The sequence below is a fragment of the Hyaena hyaena genome, unplaced genomic scaffold (assembly GCF_003009895.1).
Source record: "Hyaena hyaena isolate Hyena2069 unplaced genomic scaffold, ASM300989v1 scaffold_732, whole genome shotgun sequence".
In the NCBI taxonomy this organism is placed as follows: Eukaryota; Metazoa; Chordata; class Mammalia; order Carnivora; family Hyaenidae; genus Hyaena; species Hyaena hyaena.
Genome location: NW_024081364.1, coordinates 845,827 through 862,987, shown reverse-complemented (window position 1 = coordinate 862,987; position 17,161 = coordinate 845,827). Strand labels below are relative to the sequence as shown.

The 17,161-nt window shown below is 36.3% G+C and overlaps 1 pseudogene; it reads right to left on the bottom strand.

Moving 5' to 3' along the window:
• LOC120220863 overlaps positions 1 to 15,096 on the bottom strand; it is a 51,105-nt pseudogene extending 36,009 nt beyond the window's left edge.
• Positions 15,097 to 17,161: the final 2,065 nt, after the last annotated feature.

Here is a 17,161-nt window from a genome sequence, read left to right as displayed (position 1 = left end):
ATCCCCTTCCCTTCTGCAGGGTTCCATCCCAAAAGTACTCTGTAATCAATTCCCTACATGCTCTTCTCCATCTTAGACTCTGTAGCCTTGGAAATGCAATCTGTGATACCTCCTTGGAACCACTCTTCTGATAACCCGCTCGCTAATGATGGGAGTTAGTTGTCTCTGTCTTTGAGTGTTATCTCTATGCTTTTTCCCCTACCTGTAGTAACTAATATTCTCTGTAGTCATACATCATCCACATGCTTATTTTACATAGGATTGTGTAATTTAGAGGAGCTGTAGATGAATTCCTGGGATAATAAGTACTGAGTAATCAAGAGATTATAAATATATTTTCTTATCTGTTAGACACATTGTTCCAAACTTAGGAGAGATTCTATAGCCAACTGTGTATAAAGTTCTATCTGTGTGTTACTGAAAACAACATGGTACTTTGGTCATTGAAGTAAATAAGCAATCATCACAATGACTGAAAAAGGGAAAATATGAGCAATTAATTGCTTGCTGAAATTGAGAATGTTTCCCCTAACTATTTCTCAAAAACTATTCCAGGAAAAAGTCTCTTAAGTTATCCATTTTTTGCTGCATTACAATTTTTCAATAATGAGTCAATTACTATATACAACTTCTTAATCCCAGGGGCACCAGGGTGGCTCCATTGGTTAACTATTCAACTTTGACTCAGGTAATGATCTCATGGTTTGTGAGATCGAGCACCACATCTGGCTCTCTGCTGTCAGCACAGAGCGCACTTTGGATCCTCTGTCTCCCTCTCAGTCTGCACCTCCCCTATGCATCCTTGCACTTGCTCTCTCTCTCTCTCTTTCTCTCTCTCAAAAATAAGCATTAAAATTTTTTTTAATTAAGAAAAGAAATTAAAAAAACCCAACTAATTAATCCCATTAATCTCACTATTTTATTATATTTTTACAAATAGTTTATTGTCAAGCTGGTTTCCATATAACACCCAGTGCTCATCCCCACAAGTGCCCTCCTCCATGCCCATCTCCCCCCTCACCCCCCACACCCATCAGTCCTCAGTTTGTTCTCAGCATTCAAGAGTCTCTATTGGTTTGCCTCTCTCTCCCCCACTATTTCCCCCCTTCTTCTCCCCTATGGTCCTCACTACTTTAAAAAATTGAATTTATTGTCCACTTTGAGGGGAGCAAAATTCTAAAAGAAGAGAAAATATAAGTTAAAAGTTATTCCTTTATAGAAGTATATGTGGAGAGAATAGTGATTAACCTCAAGGGGAGGGCAAATGTCAGGCTTTTGTGAAGAACATGGTAGAAAGATTGATGAAAAGTTTCCTATTTCTCTTTGATCTATAAAGCAATGTAATTTGGGGAAGCTGATTACTTTGTTCATTTGGCTTGTGAAATGTGTAACCTCTATCGATCCAAGGATTAGGGATGATAACTCTTTCATCACAAAAACCTCAGGAAAATAGTATTTAAGACATCAGAAGTGCACCCCAACATATTGTGGAGAGTCTGAGAGGGCAAATATGTGCCCAGTGGAGACCATGATAGCACAAAGGAAAAAACTGCAAAGTTGAAGAGGAGGTAGAGGAGGTGGAGATACTGAATAGTCATAAACTCTTAGTTACTAAAAGACAACACTAGTTCTTATCTGGAGATAATAGAACCCAAAATATCAGTAGATATAAAGTAAATGGTTAGCATGAACTGAAAGATGTGCATTTATAGAAATTTTACCATTCTCTGTTCCTTCCCTTTCTCTCCATCTCTTATTCCATTCATCCATCCCTTTCTCTCTTCTCTTTTTTTTCTCTCACTCACATGCATATGTCCCTCGCCGTGTGTGTGGGTGTGTGTGTGTGGGTGTGTTATAAAGATGCACAGTGTTTGTATTCTAGTTGCTCACTCTACTGGGGTTACTTGAGTAATAAGTTGTAAAAGAGAACCTGGAGAAATGGATGGAACTACCTCTCCAAACTTTGTGAAAGCTTATAATTATGATGGTCCCTTCTGTTTTGTAATTTGTAAGTTAGTACCTCTGAGAGAAAAGAAAAAACTTAGTAGGTGGTTCAAAGGAGGGCTTGAAATTTATTTCCTAGTGATAAATGGCTCCTGCACAAGCACGTTATGCCCATGTGGGTGGTTGTAACACCCCCAGAGATTATAAGCCTAGATTCTAATTTAAAAGAAAAAGGTAGAAGAAATTTTCAATTAAATATAGAACTACCTTTAATAACTGGTTGAAAAATATGTATCAGATGAAAAGAATAAATAGAAAAGGAGACTTTGGGGCAAGATTGTATTATGACTTCAGGCCTGGAAGCCTCCTTCTGCTCTAAATATACAGTATTTTAGATAAGATAGATAAAAAGAAAATTGAAAAAGACACAGCCAGGATAAAAAGTAAGATAAGCATCCCCATGCACAAGAAATGCAACCAAAATGCAGAGCAGTGAGTAGGACCAAAGCAAAGGCTGGCTGGAGTCAAGGTCTGCGAATACACAGAGGCAGCGGGCACGAGATCCTGGGGAAATTGGTGGGTGTCAGTCTCCCCGTGTGTGTCAGAGAAAGGAAGCCCAGGTCAGGGCTGAGGGTTAGCCCAGGACTAACTTGCTGATAAAATGAGCCTGAAATAGCTGCTCACTGACTTGGAAGTATGGTGTACGTGAGACTGGGCCCAGAGCAATTACAAGCCAGGTATGCATCTGCTCGGCACTACTGGCTCATTTGTTGGACCTACGATTCTCTAGTAGCACCAGACGAAGGCACCAGGCAATCTACATAAGATGTGGTTCTGGACCGAAGATGTGGGAAGCTGGGTGGAGAAAGCTACAAATTGATAGGGAGTTGAGAGAGACAGAGGCAGAGACAGAAAGACAAACAGACTGCCAAGAAGAGTGGGCAAACTGAAGTTTCAAATCATAGGAAAGAAAATAAATGACACAAAATTGGCCAAGGACACCAAAAGTTCAATGGAAATTAACTCCAGATTTAATAGCCATTGAAGACCTGTATATATATGTATATATATACACATATATCATATCTATATCTATATCTATATCTACATATCATCCATTAAAAACAGCAGTAATGATCAGATACAACCAGAGGAATCAGATACAACCAGGGGAAATAAAACATTTACAGACAGATACTAAAAACAGCCAAAAAGTGATCTTAGAATTAAAAAAAAAAAAAGGTAGTCATCAAAGGTAAAAGAAAACATCATCAGAGGAAAATCCACAAATTACATGTCATTTCAGAAAGAATCAATCAGCTGAAAGGTAATACTGAAGGCTTCAGACAGAAGTCAGCACAGGGGCACCTGGGTGGCTCCATCGGTTTAGTGTCTGACTCTTGATTTCAGCTCAGGTCATGATCTCGTGATTTGTGGGATGGAGCTCCCGAGCAGACTCTATGCCAACAGCGTGGAGTGTGCTTGAGATTCCTTCCCTCTCTTCCTCTCTCTCTGCCTCCCCCCTCAAAATAAATAAATAAACTTAAAAAAAAAAAAAAGAAATCAATACAGGAAAATATGAAGTATGTTAGAATTCAAGAACTTCTACTTATGACCAAGATGGAATCACATGACTCCATGATGAATTTACTTTCCCGCCCGTAACAATGAAAAAGCAGACAAAATATACGAAACGACAGTTTGCAAGACATAAAGTATGAAGCAACCAAGGTTTGGGATCCCTGAGATATGGGACAAAATGTAGTGAGTCCTACTTCCCAGCTTCCAATCTTGAGAGTTTCCAGGCTGAGACATAAGAAAGAACCCAGGCAGAACGTGTCAGGTCCTTGAGTTGAGAAAACAGAGCCGTGAGACCAGGTGACTAGAGTCAAAAGCAAAAGAAAGGGCAGCATGGGGATGTCCTCAAGTCTTGGCCTGAATAATGATTAGCATACACATATGAAGAAACCACTCAGAGCTGAGAGCAAAGAATCGTCTGAATGGAGGAAGGTACATCTGCTATGTACAACTTACCATACAATCTTACCATCCCTCTCCTAGGTATTTTCCAAAAAGAAAAATGAAGCATGTAAACTTAACAAAGTCCCATACATGGTGTTCTTAGCAGCTTTTCTTGTAATAGCCCGAAACTGAAACCAACCCACGTGTTCATCAACAGATGAACAGATTAACAAATGGTGTATATCCACATGGCAGAATGCTAATCAGTAACTAAAAGGAATAGACATTGGTACACACTACATGATTAATCTGAAAATAACTATGCAGAGTGAAAGGATCCAGGACCATAAAAAAAGTGCATATGATACAATTCCATTTACATAAAATTCTAGGAAATGCGAACATATAGGAACAAAGGCAGATCAGTAATTGTTTGAGGAAGGGAGAGAAGGAGGGGCAAAGGAAGAGGTTAAAAGTGGCAAAAGAAAACTTCTTGGAGTAATGGATATATTTGTTACCTTGATTGTGGTGATGGTTTCACAAGTGTAACATATATAAAATGATCAGATTATACAATTTAAATATAATTCACATTAGTGTGCATTGATGATACATCAATAAAGCTATTAAAATCTGTAGGCAGGAAGGATAAAGAGGGGGTTTCAATGTTGAGTCTAAAACCTTCTGAAATACAACAAATGCATAGAATATAAATACTTGGAAGAAGGAAGGATTGATATTTTTTTTCAAAACTGAAAAATAAAAAAAAAATCAGAGACATGATTCTGTGGATGGAAAAGACTCTCTGAACACGGAAAAGCATATGTTAAGTAAAAGCATTATAGAAAGTGTATTATGAGGTGCAAATGAAAGATGGTCTAAAATAATGAGACTGATGAAATGCAATATTTAAAAAAATAAAGCTTAAGCATACAGTTGAGAATTAGCTCATGGATAAATAAAAAATAGCATCTGAAGAAGTGCTAGAAGTTGCCTGATAATGAGCTCAGATTTTATTTACAGTGGGGCATAAACAGCTAGACGTTGTAGCATGTGACCTACTTATAAGAACTAGAATAGAGTTCCAACCGAGTGTGGATACTTGTTGACTGGAAGCAGAGAATAGGGCCATGGCCATTAATTAACAACTGATGTGAGCTAGAGAAGAGAAATGGCAATACCACTGTCACTCCCAAAATATGGGAAAATTAATGCTTACATAATGTTAAAACAAAAGAGTATGAAAGTACATTTTGAAACAAAACAGCAAAAAGAAGAAGCAATTTTATCAGACATCATTGGATGACAAGAAAACAGAATGGCCTGTCTTCCATGTCTACCTTCTACAACGAAGACAACAGCTTTCATCTCATTCTAGGAGTAGCAGAATTCATCACTGAGGACAGGGAATTGCCTCCTGTGACAAGTTAGCACATATATAGAGAGGCAGAGTTCCTTTAACGTTTTCAGAACGTTCAGATTATATCCCAAAGGATCGCCATTATTCATAGACAGAGCTTTGTTTTTCTGAATATTTATCAAAGGAGTTGCCAGAAAATTAAACACACACACACACACACACACACACACACACACACACACACTAAAAACAAAGGACTTAGTAAATTCAGGGAAAAAGTAGGTAAGACAGCTCTTCCTCAATTTCTGGGGGTTTGAGCATTGAGAATAAAAGAAAAAAGGGGAGATTGGTCACCTTGAAAGTGGTGTTGATGAGCTTAGGAACTTCCTTTTTGATCACATTCTTGTTTAACAGAACATAGTAAATTCTGTAGCTATTTCTCTAACTTGATTTTAGTAAACCATTTGGCAATATCTCTGGTAAATATAAAATGGTAAAATGTGGTCTGGAAGATAACAGTTTTAGGAACACTCAAAATTGGTTAATAATTATGCTCCAAATATGTTGATTAATGACTATGTCAACTTGAAGAGAGCTCTCTAACGATGTGCCACAGGCTTTCATCCAGTACACTGTCATTTTTAATGTTTTTATTATCTAAGGCATGGAAGACATGCTAATGAAATTTGTCAATTACAGAAAGCTGGAAGAGAGACCTAATAGGAGAACTGAATTATGATGTAAAATGCTCTTGATTGACTGCAAATGTAAGCTTGTCCCAGCACAATTTGCTTTATCAGTAATAAACTAAGATGGCTGTTATGAATAAGTGCGTTATCAAGTTCATAATTAAGGTGTATGCTGCATAGAAATACATATGCAACTTTAGTTTACTTTGTGGAAAATACAGTGCTGAAATGATGGCATCTAACTATAGTACTATATTTGCAGTATAACATTCAAAACATTCTTGATACCTCTCATTAATCCTTTACATATAAATAGAAAAAAATGAACAAGTCCCGAACATATTGTATTAGGAACTATCACAAAATGAACAAAACTGTGAACTGTGTTCACACAGATCTGTAAAGAAATCACTGCCAGCAACCCAAAATCTCTCATTGTGTCCTTTTCCAAATATGGTCACCATTCTCCTCCCCAGTGAATTGTTCTAGAGAATCATCCATGGAGCTATATTTACACAGCAGTTTGCAGATTCCTCATTTTCTTTGTTGTCTAATATTACATTGTATCATCTACTTCTCTTTACCCATTCTAGTGCTGAACTTGTGGATATTCCCAGTTTGGAGTTACAATGAATAATTCAGCCATCACATTCTTATTCATGTCTGTGAACACCAATTTGTGCATTTCTGTTGGGTTATACATGCAGGAGTAGGATTGTGGGCCCCCAATTTTTTGTATTTTTAAATTTACTCAATTTTGCCAACAATTCCCAGAGTAGTTGAGCCGACTTTTACCCCTGCCTCCCCAAATACACATTGCTGTATGTCAGGAGAGTTTCTATGGTACCACATTCTTGCCAAAATTTGATGTGGTTAGCCTTTTATTTCTCTCTGTCTAAGTTTAGTTTAGACATTCTGGCTCAATGTAAGTTTAATTTTTATTTTCTTGATAACTACATTTATCCTGTTAACAACACAACTTAGTATAAAACTATCATAAATGAAGACATAAGTGTTATGAGTGCAAGGATAGACCAAATAAACAAAATACTGATTCCTCAAACAAAACCACATGTATACAGTGCATACCATCACTTAATTTATGACAAAGGTAATACAGGGAAACTATAGAGAAAGGAGGTATTTTTTTAATAATATAATCCAGGTCAATTGGATATCCTCATAGGATCAAGTGAAATGTGGTTCTCCCCTATACTGTACTTAAAAATCAAGTTAAAAATGGGTAGATTCAAATGTGAGGGGTTGAACATTAAAGATTCTAGGAGGTGATACAGGAGAATAGCATCATATTCCTGGAGTTGGGAAAGATTTCTTTAAGAGGACTTGAAAACACTAGCTATATAGGAAAAGATGGATAAATTAGATTATATTAAAATTAGTAACTATTAACTATCCAAAGACACTTATAAGAGAGTGGAATGACTAATAATCACTAACTGAGGGATGGCATTTGCAAACATATAACCAGCAAACACTCACATCTAACATGGACAAATAAGTTCCACAAATCCGTAAGAGATATTCAGAATATTCAATTAGAAAACTGACCAAGGAATCTTAACAGGCACACAAATACACACACACATGCTATAAAACATATTTAAAAATGCTCAACCTCACGAGACTGGCATTTTAAGACAGACCAAAAACACTAAGAAAGTTCAAAGAGAGCAACCAAAATGATGAAAGCACCTAATTCCATCGCATTTCTTTGAAGGGAACAAAGATGCTTAGGCTTTACAAGAGAGAATCAAGGGGTGACAATTTCCATCTTCCATTCTTTAAAAAAACAGAGATACAAAGTTTTTCAATGATGTAACACAAACCCTACAAGTATGCATCCTTATGCACATAGATTTTGCCGCTTTAACATCTTTTTGAAATTAATATTTTGCTTCAGCTAAGTGAAAAATATATACTTCTTGACTCAATAACACTCAATTGAGTCTGTCCATAGATTATTCATTATGCTGCAAATTCTCTGTTTTGGAATTTGATCAAGAAATAAAACTGGGGATGTCTAGATGGCTCAGTCGTTTAAGCGTAAGACTTTGGCTCAGGTCATGATCTCATGTTTCATAGGTCCACGCCCCACATTGAACTTTATGCTGACAGCTCGAAGCCTGGAGCCTGCTTCGGATTCTGTGACTCCCTCTTTCTGCCCCTCCCCCACATGCACTGTCTCTCTCCCTTTCTTTCTCTCAAAAATAAACATTAACAATTTTTTTAATAAAATAAAGAAATAAAACTGAATATAAAACTGGCTCTAAGAAATTTAAACAAATATTTTGCTTAGAGAACAAAAATTTCCTTATTAAATATGGCTCTGCCTCCAAGGGCCCTGCCTACTTAACACTGAAAATTTACAGTGAGGTCTCTTATAATGTTGATAATATGCAGATATAAATTGCAGCATTAAAACCAACAAATTTCTTGGAATAAGACAAAACTAAAAGCAAATCCATTGAGGCTTCTTTATATATCCATCACTTCAGAGGTAAATTCCTATGTGAGTTATGAAAAATAGGCTTAATTGCAAGGCAAGTTTATTTCCATATATTCAAAAAAAGATATGGTAGGGAGCCTGGGTGGCTCAGTTGGCTATGCGTCTGACTCTTGATCTCAGCTCAGGTCATGATCTCACCATTCGTGAATCCGAGCCCCGCATCCAGGCTTTGGATTCTCTCTCTTTGTCTCTCTATGCTCCTCCCCCTCCTCTGTCTCTATCTCTCTCAATACTTTTGTTTTTCAGGAATTAGGCAGGTCAATTATATTTTAAGACCTTTGACTGAAGAATGCCATTTTTATTTTAATGGTAAGGGGAGCCTGAGTGGCTCAGTCAGTTAAGTGTCCAGCTCTGGATTTCAGTTCAGGTCATGATCTTACAGCTACTGGGTTCAAGCCCACGTCTAGTTCTGCCTTGACAGTGTGGAGTCTGCTTGGGATTTTCTCTCTCCCCCCTCTCTCTCTGCATCTCCTCCACTCACTCTCTCTCTCTCAAAATAAACAAACATTAAAAATAAAAAATAAAATAAAACTTCAAATATTATCTTAAGATTATGCTACAATAGACAAGGAAAATGAAAGTCAGACACAAGAAGTATATTCCTGCATGAAATCGCATAAAGGCTGGACAGCAGCTGAAAATAATGTGGCCTCATAATTAAGTATCATGAGCTTCCTGTTCTGGGCAGAAGGCACAGTATGGTTTCTCTCCTTCCTCATGAGAAAGAGGAGATCTTCACAGGAAGTTAGCCTGGGCCAGGGTATAAAAATGAACACATGTAAACAAGTCTAATTAATGTAAAATAATTAAGTTTGACTTAGAAAATCTTGAACACTGACATGCTCTATAATTTTCAAATTTCCTGACCAAACTGTTTATTATGTATGATCTTATTTTTTAATGTCTTGGCAATATTATAACAAAGAGAAGATAAACCTTTTCTGGGTGCTACAGCAGGTGGTTGTATCAGAAAAAGAAGATTAAAGCTACAGGTGATCAGAATTCAGTATAACCACTTAAGAAAAAACATTACAATATAAAACACCAACAACAGACTGTATTAGTACACAAAGTAGTGAGCTCCCCTTTACTGGGGATATTCAAGTGAAAGCTGGATAATAAGAATTTTTTCAGAGGGGAATTTTACTTAGGATGGGAGACTGGACTAAACAGTCTTTAATTTCATTCACAAAGAAAGCTGAAATGTAATACTAACTATTATGTTGAATTTATTAGCAATACTATCAAATGATTTTTATTTCTTATTGCCTTAAAATTAACAGTTATTATCCAAGTTTCGGTTGATCTATTTTATTAACATCATGGGGGATATTATTTATACTATTGCTAAGTAACATTTGACTATTATGTAACCTTTATTATTAAAGAGTCTGGTCATTTCCATTTTTACCATGAATAACTTCTCCGGTTTATTCATTCAGCAAATATTTATAGAGTACTTCTAGATGGCAGCCATTAAGGGTTTTGTACTTTGGGTTTTTTTTTTTTAAAGAATTTTTTTCATAAGCAATTTACTAGACCATATTTTATATGTCAGGATACAATTTATTTATTTATTTAAAGACTGTATTTATATTTAATAAAGACTTTATTATTGGCAAAAAGAGATATCTAATACACATTTAAGATTCACAGAAATGAGGTCTTGGGTGTAAAAACTAAGGGGTAATGAACAGAGAACAACCATGTAAAAGTCACAGAAGCCATTTTCCCTCTCTGCAACTATTAGGTAACTGCTGTATGATTCTTGCCTGTAAGAAACGTTGAGGAGTTTCCTGTTGTATCCCAGTATCTTTTTCTTTCCTTAAAAAAATGTTTTAATGTTTATTTATTTCTGAGACAGATGGACAGAGTGCAAGGAGGAGAGGAGCAGAGAGAAAGGGAGTCACAGAATCTGGTTCTGTCAGCACAGAGCCAGATGCGGGGCTTAAACCCATGAACCATGACATCATGACCTGAGCCAAAGTCAGATGCTCAACCAACTCTGCCACCCAGGCGTCCCCAGTATTCCACTTTCTATGCACTACTGAATGCAATGAAGGTCAGAGAATTCATCAGTTTGGGGCATGCACTGAGCACATTTTAAAAAAATTTAAAAGTTACGTGGGAAGGGGTCAATTTTTTTCTTTTTCCTTCCTTCCTTCCTCCCTCCCTCCCTCCCACCCTCCCTCCCTTCCTTCCTTCCTTCCTTTTTTTGCCAACCTCCTGCTTTACTCTGTATTCTTTCTCTGGCATGAATTCCTATTAAAGTCCAAAGAATTTTGAAAACAACATGGTTTATTATAAAAAGATTCCCAACTTCTTTAGTCAACTGCATATTTACTGGCATTGTCCAAAAAATGTCATTATTCCCAAGATGTAATTCTTTTTGATAAAATAAGAACCGTAAAAACATTGTTCACTATACATCTCATAAAGAATGTTCTCATGAACGTGGAGGGGGTAAGTTTACAGGTTAAAAAGGGCATCAGAATTTTGACACGCAATATTTTTCTTTTGGTTATCAAATAAATCTGATCTCTATTTACAGAGAAGACTGAGGACGGATGTGCTGCAGAAATCAGTTAAGTCATGGAGCTCAAAACAAATCCTGAACAAATCCTTAAGTAAAGTCAGGATAATCAACTTTTTGAAGTCAAGGACTAAGTTTTATTTCACTGAATAAATATCTGTTAAATGAGTGAATACAGAATTACTTAAATAGTAAATGAATATATGAATGGACAAATTGACAAACAGATGAGGTAAGAGCCCTGAAACAAGAGAGGAAAAAACCTTGGGCCCAATCATATGACATGAAAGAAAGGCACAGATAGCGAAAGACAAAAATAAGTTGTGCTGTAATAAAAATATATTTTTACCATTGTCAGTGATCCACATTATATCTTCAGTAAGGAAGAACTGACTGAGATTTTTGTTAAAGTACTCATTGTATTTATGCTAAATACTGTTTCTGGCTTAATATATAGTAAGTGAATTCTCACTTAAGAATAGGTATTTTGTTCTTTCTTGAAAATAATTAGTTTGCTGCCAATAATTTAATTTTTATAAACTAAATCTTCATCCTTAAAAGGTCCTTTGATTGTATTAAAACTCTAGAACTCAAAAGGCACAAAACTAGGGAATGAAGAGTCATTTAGAATTCAGTTTTAACAATTCTATTTGTCTGCCATTATTATTTATACATAAGCATGTCCAATCCGGGGAGCGTTATCACAACCCTTCCTTAGTGCGGCGGAAGCAGATGGCCTGTGCAGCTCAGAAAAGTGAGTGGACAGGGCATCGTGACGAGCTGGAAATAAGCAAGGACTTTCGCATTCCATGAGGGATGGGTAATCTTGGTGTTGGTCTGCTCCAGAAGTAGCCAGGAGACTGGACTGACGGAATGCACAATTCAAAGTGAAAATGTTAAGAATTCAAATTTCACTCATCATGATAGAAAGTTCCTTTAACTTCTGTTGCAGCGTTTAGCTAAGTGGCTAAAATTAAGTGAATTTCAAAGCTGATTCTCACATATACTATCAAAACCTAGTCTCTGGCTAGCATTTTGTACCAAATAAGGTTTGGTTATTTATTACTTTTTCCTTCACTTAAGAAAGAAAAGGGTCAGAGGCACATTTACAAAATGAAAATGTTCTCACTGTAACTAAATTTAGTTTATTGTTTATTAACAAAATAATTAGGGATGCAAGTAATATCTTCATGCCATCTGCCTCAGGGACTCCTTTATTGAAGCCTCATTATTTTCTGGGGCAGAGGCTCTGCAATAAAAGAGATCACTGGAAAAAAATGCAGGAGAGCAAAAAAGAAGTGTACATATTACCTTTGCATTAGCAAAGTCTGTCATTGTATATGCAATAATGCCAATGAAATATTCAAAAAGTATATGCAAAACTATATAAAAAATTGTCTACAATGTATGCAATGACAGTCAATTGATACCTACAACTTTTATATACACAAGGACCCAGGCAACAATGTAAAAGTGTCAATGATCTATGCAATGATATAAGGAAAATATCTGATATACGCAATGATTTTCAAGCTAGGTCTACATGAAAGTACAGAAAGATGAAGCCATTTTCCTGTGAAAGATCGTATCAATTGAGACAGATATTTCTACCTACTTGAGGTAAGTGGAAAATTGCCTCATATCTCCACTTTTTACTTCTGTACACTCAGTCCCCAACTATGATGTAGCAATTTGAAATGTTTGAAAATATAGTTTTCGTTCTCTGCTTTAGTTCCCCTCCTTTATGTTTTTCAGAGAGAAAATGCAGAGAGATTATTTTCAGGATCAATGTTCGTAAATTAAGCAAGCATACCCTGTAGATCAGACTCAAATGTCTTTTACAAGTTCTGTGATCTTCCTCATAACTCACGCACAGTAAGCGACTCCCTCCTCTTTGACCAGCAGTTCCTGTGCACATTGTTTATTCCAATACCTAACCCCAGTTCCTGGATGGCAGTCATTAGGTCATTCCCAAATTCAGGCTTAGAATCCTCATGATCCCTGTGAAGGTACAAAGCACCTTGCAGGCTCTTTCAATAAATACCTGTAATTACAGAATCCTTTTTAGGAGAGAGGAGATTTTTAGCATCTGTATACTTGGCAACATAAAACTATTTCGCCAAAAAAGCAGTGGGTGTGTTTTGATATAAATAGAAAATATTTATAGTAGTTCCACCTCCTTAGGCTCTGAATGTGTAGGGAAACAACAGTAGGAGATGGATATATATATATAACAGATGGGGCTTGGAAATACAGTTGTTTTTAGTTCAATCGTCTATAAAAGCAATCAATTCTCCTCCCAAAGAGCTTCTTTAATAGGTTTTCCTATAGTGCAAGCTGGGAACTGGCTGTTAACAATGGACTCGGACAACTTAAAGAGAAAAGTCAGACGAGATCGGGAGCGTTCAGGGTGGTACAGCCATAGACTTAAAGAGAAAAGTTAAAAGCCACATCAAGACAAAACAAAACAGACTCAAAATGCTTTGTACACTTTCATAATGTTAACATCTTCCACGGTCATGAAAAGTTCCCCTATCTTCATGACCACCACATCACTAGTTTTGACTCTTCAAAATAGAATTATATCTCCAGGCTGCGATTGAAGTAATATAACAGAAAGACTGGTGGACCAGAATCGGGAAGAAATGGCACCTGTCTTAAGTGTGTTCACATGGCTACAATGAAAACAGCCTAGACTAGGTGGCTGAAAAACAAATTTATTTCTCACTGTTCTGCAGATTGGAAAATCCAAGTAGGAGAAGCTGGGAGATTCGTGTCAAATAAGAATCATCTTCTTGGTTCACAGACAGCTGTCTTCTCACTGTCTTCATGTGGAGGAAGGGGTGAGGGATCTCTTGAGCATTTTTTGTATGGGCACTAATCCACTCATGAAGTAGCAGCCCTCATGAACTAATCACCACCCAAAGACACCACCTCCAAATACCGGGAATTGGGTTTCAACGTATGAGTTTTGGGGGACACAAAGATTCAGTCCATGGCAAGTCCCAAACCCAATTCAAAAATAAGTTTGTGTTACCTTATGGAATATGGTGTCCAAAGGATAAGCCTCAAAATTTTGAGTCAGCTGTGATAAAAATTACAAGAGAAATCAGACACAGTATTTGATGAGAAATCTTGGAAGAAGGCACGCTGTTGTTGGCATAAACACTTTGATAAGTAATGTTGTCACCATTTTGTTAGCCATCTCACTCACAAAAGTTCTCATCAGAAAATACCTAAAACCCAATGACTGTAGGAGTCAAATGATAAGCAATATTAGAGATAAGGGTAGGTGAGGTAAGCTATTTATTGAATGCAAGTTAAAACTTTACTTCTCTTTTTATCTATTTTCTCCAGTTCCTTTATACTTACTGACATACCATGAAAAAGCAAGACAGTAAGGTATTCAACGCCTAACTAGACAGTTTTTGATTAATTCCTCAAAACATAATCTTGTAATTTTGTGATAACCACAGAACTGTAAAAAATACATTTGTGGTAGGGAATTGGATTTTTATATTTTAAGCTGTAAGCGAATGCCAGTCGTGTATTATCTAACTTATCACTATGAAGAGAAAAAAGAAACCCAGCATTGCACCAGCCTTAGGGTACCTGACCCACTGCTGTGAATACTATACCTGTGTTTTTGTAATTCAGAAAGTGTGAGAAGCTCTGGATTTCTCCATGAACAACTTCTGATCAAATTACAATGGTAACTTTGTTTTATTCTGAAGACAAAAGGCCACTGCAAGTGCTCCATGAAGAATAAATTGCAAGGGAATACCGAAGCTACAGCTGAAGAAAAAAATATATGTATCACAGAAGTGATTTAAGGCGCGTTGCCAGTGGGTGTATGGTGAGCAGATGGAGGAGACAAGTGACAGAACTAGCTGCTAGACTGGATGACTGGGTGAGGGCTACCAGTGGCAATAGTGAGAGAAAAGAAGGAATCAAGGATGACTTGCAGATATTTTGGCTCGAGGACCTTAGAGCGTACTGCGATGTATTTGCAAGATGGGAAAGTCTTTAGTCTCAGTTACTCTCCGAAGCAGATGGACCTACATCATTCACCTTGCGTCATCTCATCATGTAGGCATTTTATCATCTCACATCATCACCAGAAGGGCATACACAGTACAATATGATACGTTGGGAGAGAGAAAGACAGAGATGGGGGACCACATTCCTGTAACTCTTATTACAGTATGTTGTTATAATTCCCTATTTTATTAGTTACTGTTATTCATTTCTTACTGTGTTCAATTTATAAATTAAACTTTATCATAGATATGTATGTACAGGGAAAAAAAAAACATAGTATATATACATAGCTTTGGCACTATCCATGGTTTTAGGCATTCAGTGGGGGTCTTGGAATGTATCCCATGTGGACGAGTGGGAACTACTGTATTAAACAAATCTGGGGAAGAATATCAGTAGTTGTAATTCGTCCTTAGGTTTGAAATGTCAGACATTCGAGTCAAGATTCCAAGTAAGTTGTATATATACAAGTCTGGGTATCAGGAAGAAATCAGATTAGGATTTAAATCCAGAAGCTATCAGTATATGGATGATCTTCAAAGATGACATTAAATGATAGGTGAGTTAGTGAAAGAAGTGAAGAGGGTCCAGGACTTGAGTAGACATACCAATATTTGCTAACTATTTAGAGACAGAAAAAAAGGATTGCCAAGTGAGGTAGGAAGGAAACTAGGAAAGTGTGGTACCATAGAAGACCAAATATAAAGGCTTTTCCAGAAAAGGAAGTGGTCAACTATGTTAATTTTTGAGGCAATAGGGCAACATGTTTTTTTCAAAAGTCAAAATACAATCATACATTTAATCTATCAACTCCGCCTTGCCAATCCTGAAATATTTTATCCTATAGAAATAACTGTCATCGCTTGACACTCCTTCCCTAAAAGAAAAAGATATGTGCACGAATATGTTCTTTTTCTACCATCCCACTACTCATAATCAACTGAAACATGAACATCTACATTTCCAGAGGGGAAAGTTAGGGAACTCTGCACAAAGAAATTGTATAGAAAACTCTGTAACCAATAGACACGATAATAAAGCTTATTTTCAAATTATTTATGAAGAGAACAGAATATAAAACTAATTATACACCAATTAAAAGTGGGCTAAATTATGAATACTGTGAATTGTATAGAATAAAATTTCCCTTTACTAGATCAACTTATTATTTTATTATTTTAATTTTATCATGTAAAAGTTTATCATTGTAATTTTACCTTCTGGCATGTTAACTAGTGATGCTGAATATCTTCCAGTCACAGACACATACTAATTAAAAACTACCAACTAAATTATCTCTTTATGGCCTTTGTCTATTTTCTTATTGATGTTTTAATGATTTTCTTATTCCAGTGTGTGAGCTTTTTAAATAACAGGGATGCTACTCTTTGGTCTCATTCCCATAAATAAAATACTAATGGTTTACATTCAATGACCATACATAGTAACAGATTTATTACAAGGGATCTTTACCAAAATTCCCATATTATGTGTGCTTAAAAACAAAATCCTGGGGGGTGTAGGTGACTGGCTCAGGCCACAGAGAACAAAGGGAAGAGCTTAGTTTGAACTCTGCTGAGTCTGATTCCAAAGCCTGTGCTTTCTTTCTCCATGCAAACAATATTTTTATAAGAGATATTCAGAATACAAGATCACTGAAAGCCTAAACACTTGACAACATCATTTCATTTTCAAATACAGTTTTGCTTTCAATTGTTTTCAAATGTGTTTCTGATTAATAAAGAAACATGAAGAAATATGGTAAGCAGAAAGGAGTATGCAAAATACTTTGTGGCCTTCTTAAGAAACTTAAAGTAAAGGTTTTCTATGAATTTCTTAACGGGCAAATCAAATCCCTTTAAAAATTAATGAAGTGTCACTAGTTTAATACTGAAATAAAGGCAAAAAGCATCATGCTCCATTACAACACTGTCTCCTGTTATTACTTGATTTGGGGGTTAAAGATGACTCATTCTCACCACCCCTTCGTAGAGAACTTCCAATTCCATGCGAGTGTGAAAACTGTCTGATACAAGAACCAATAAACATATTTAAAGTTAACAAAGAATATGAGAGAAAATGAAAAAAAAGGATATTATAAACTA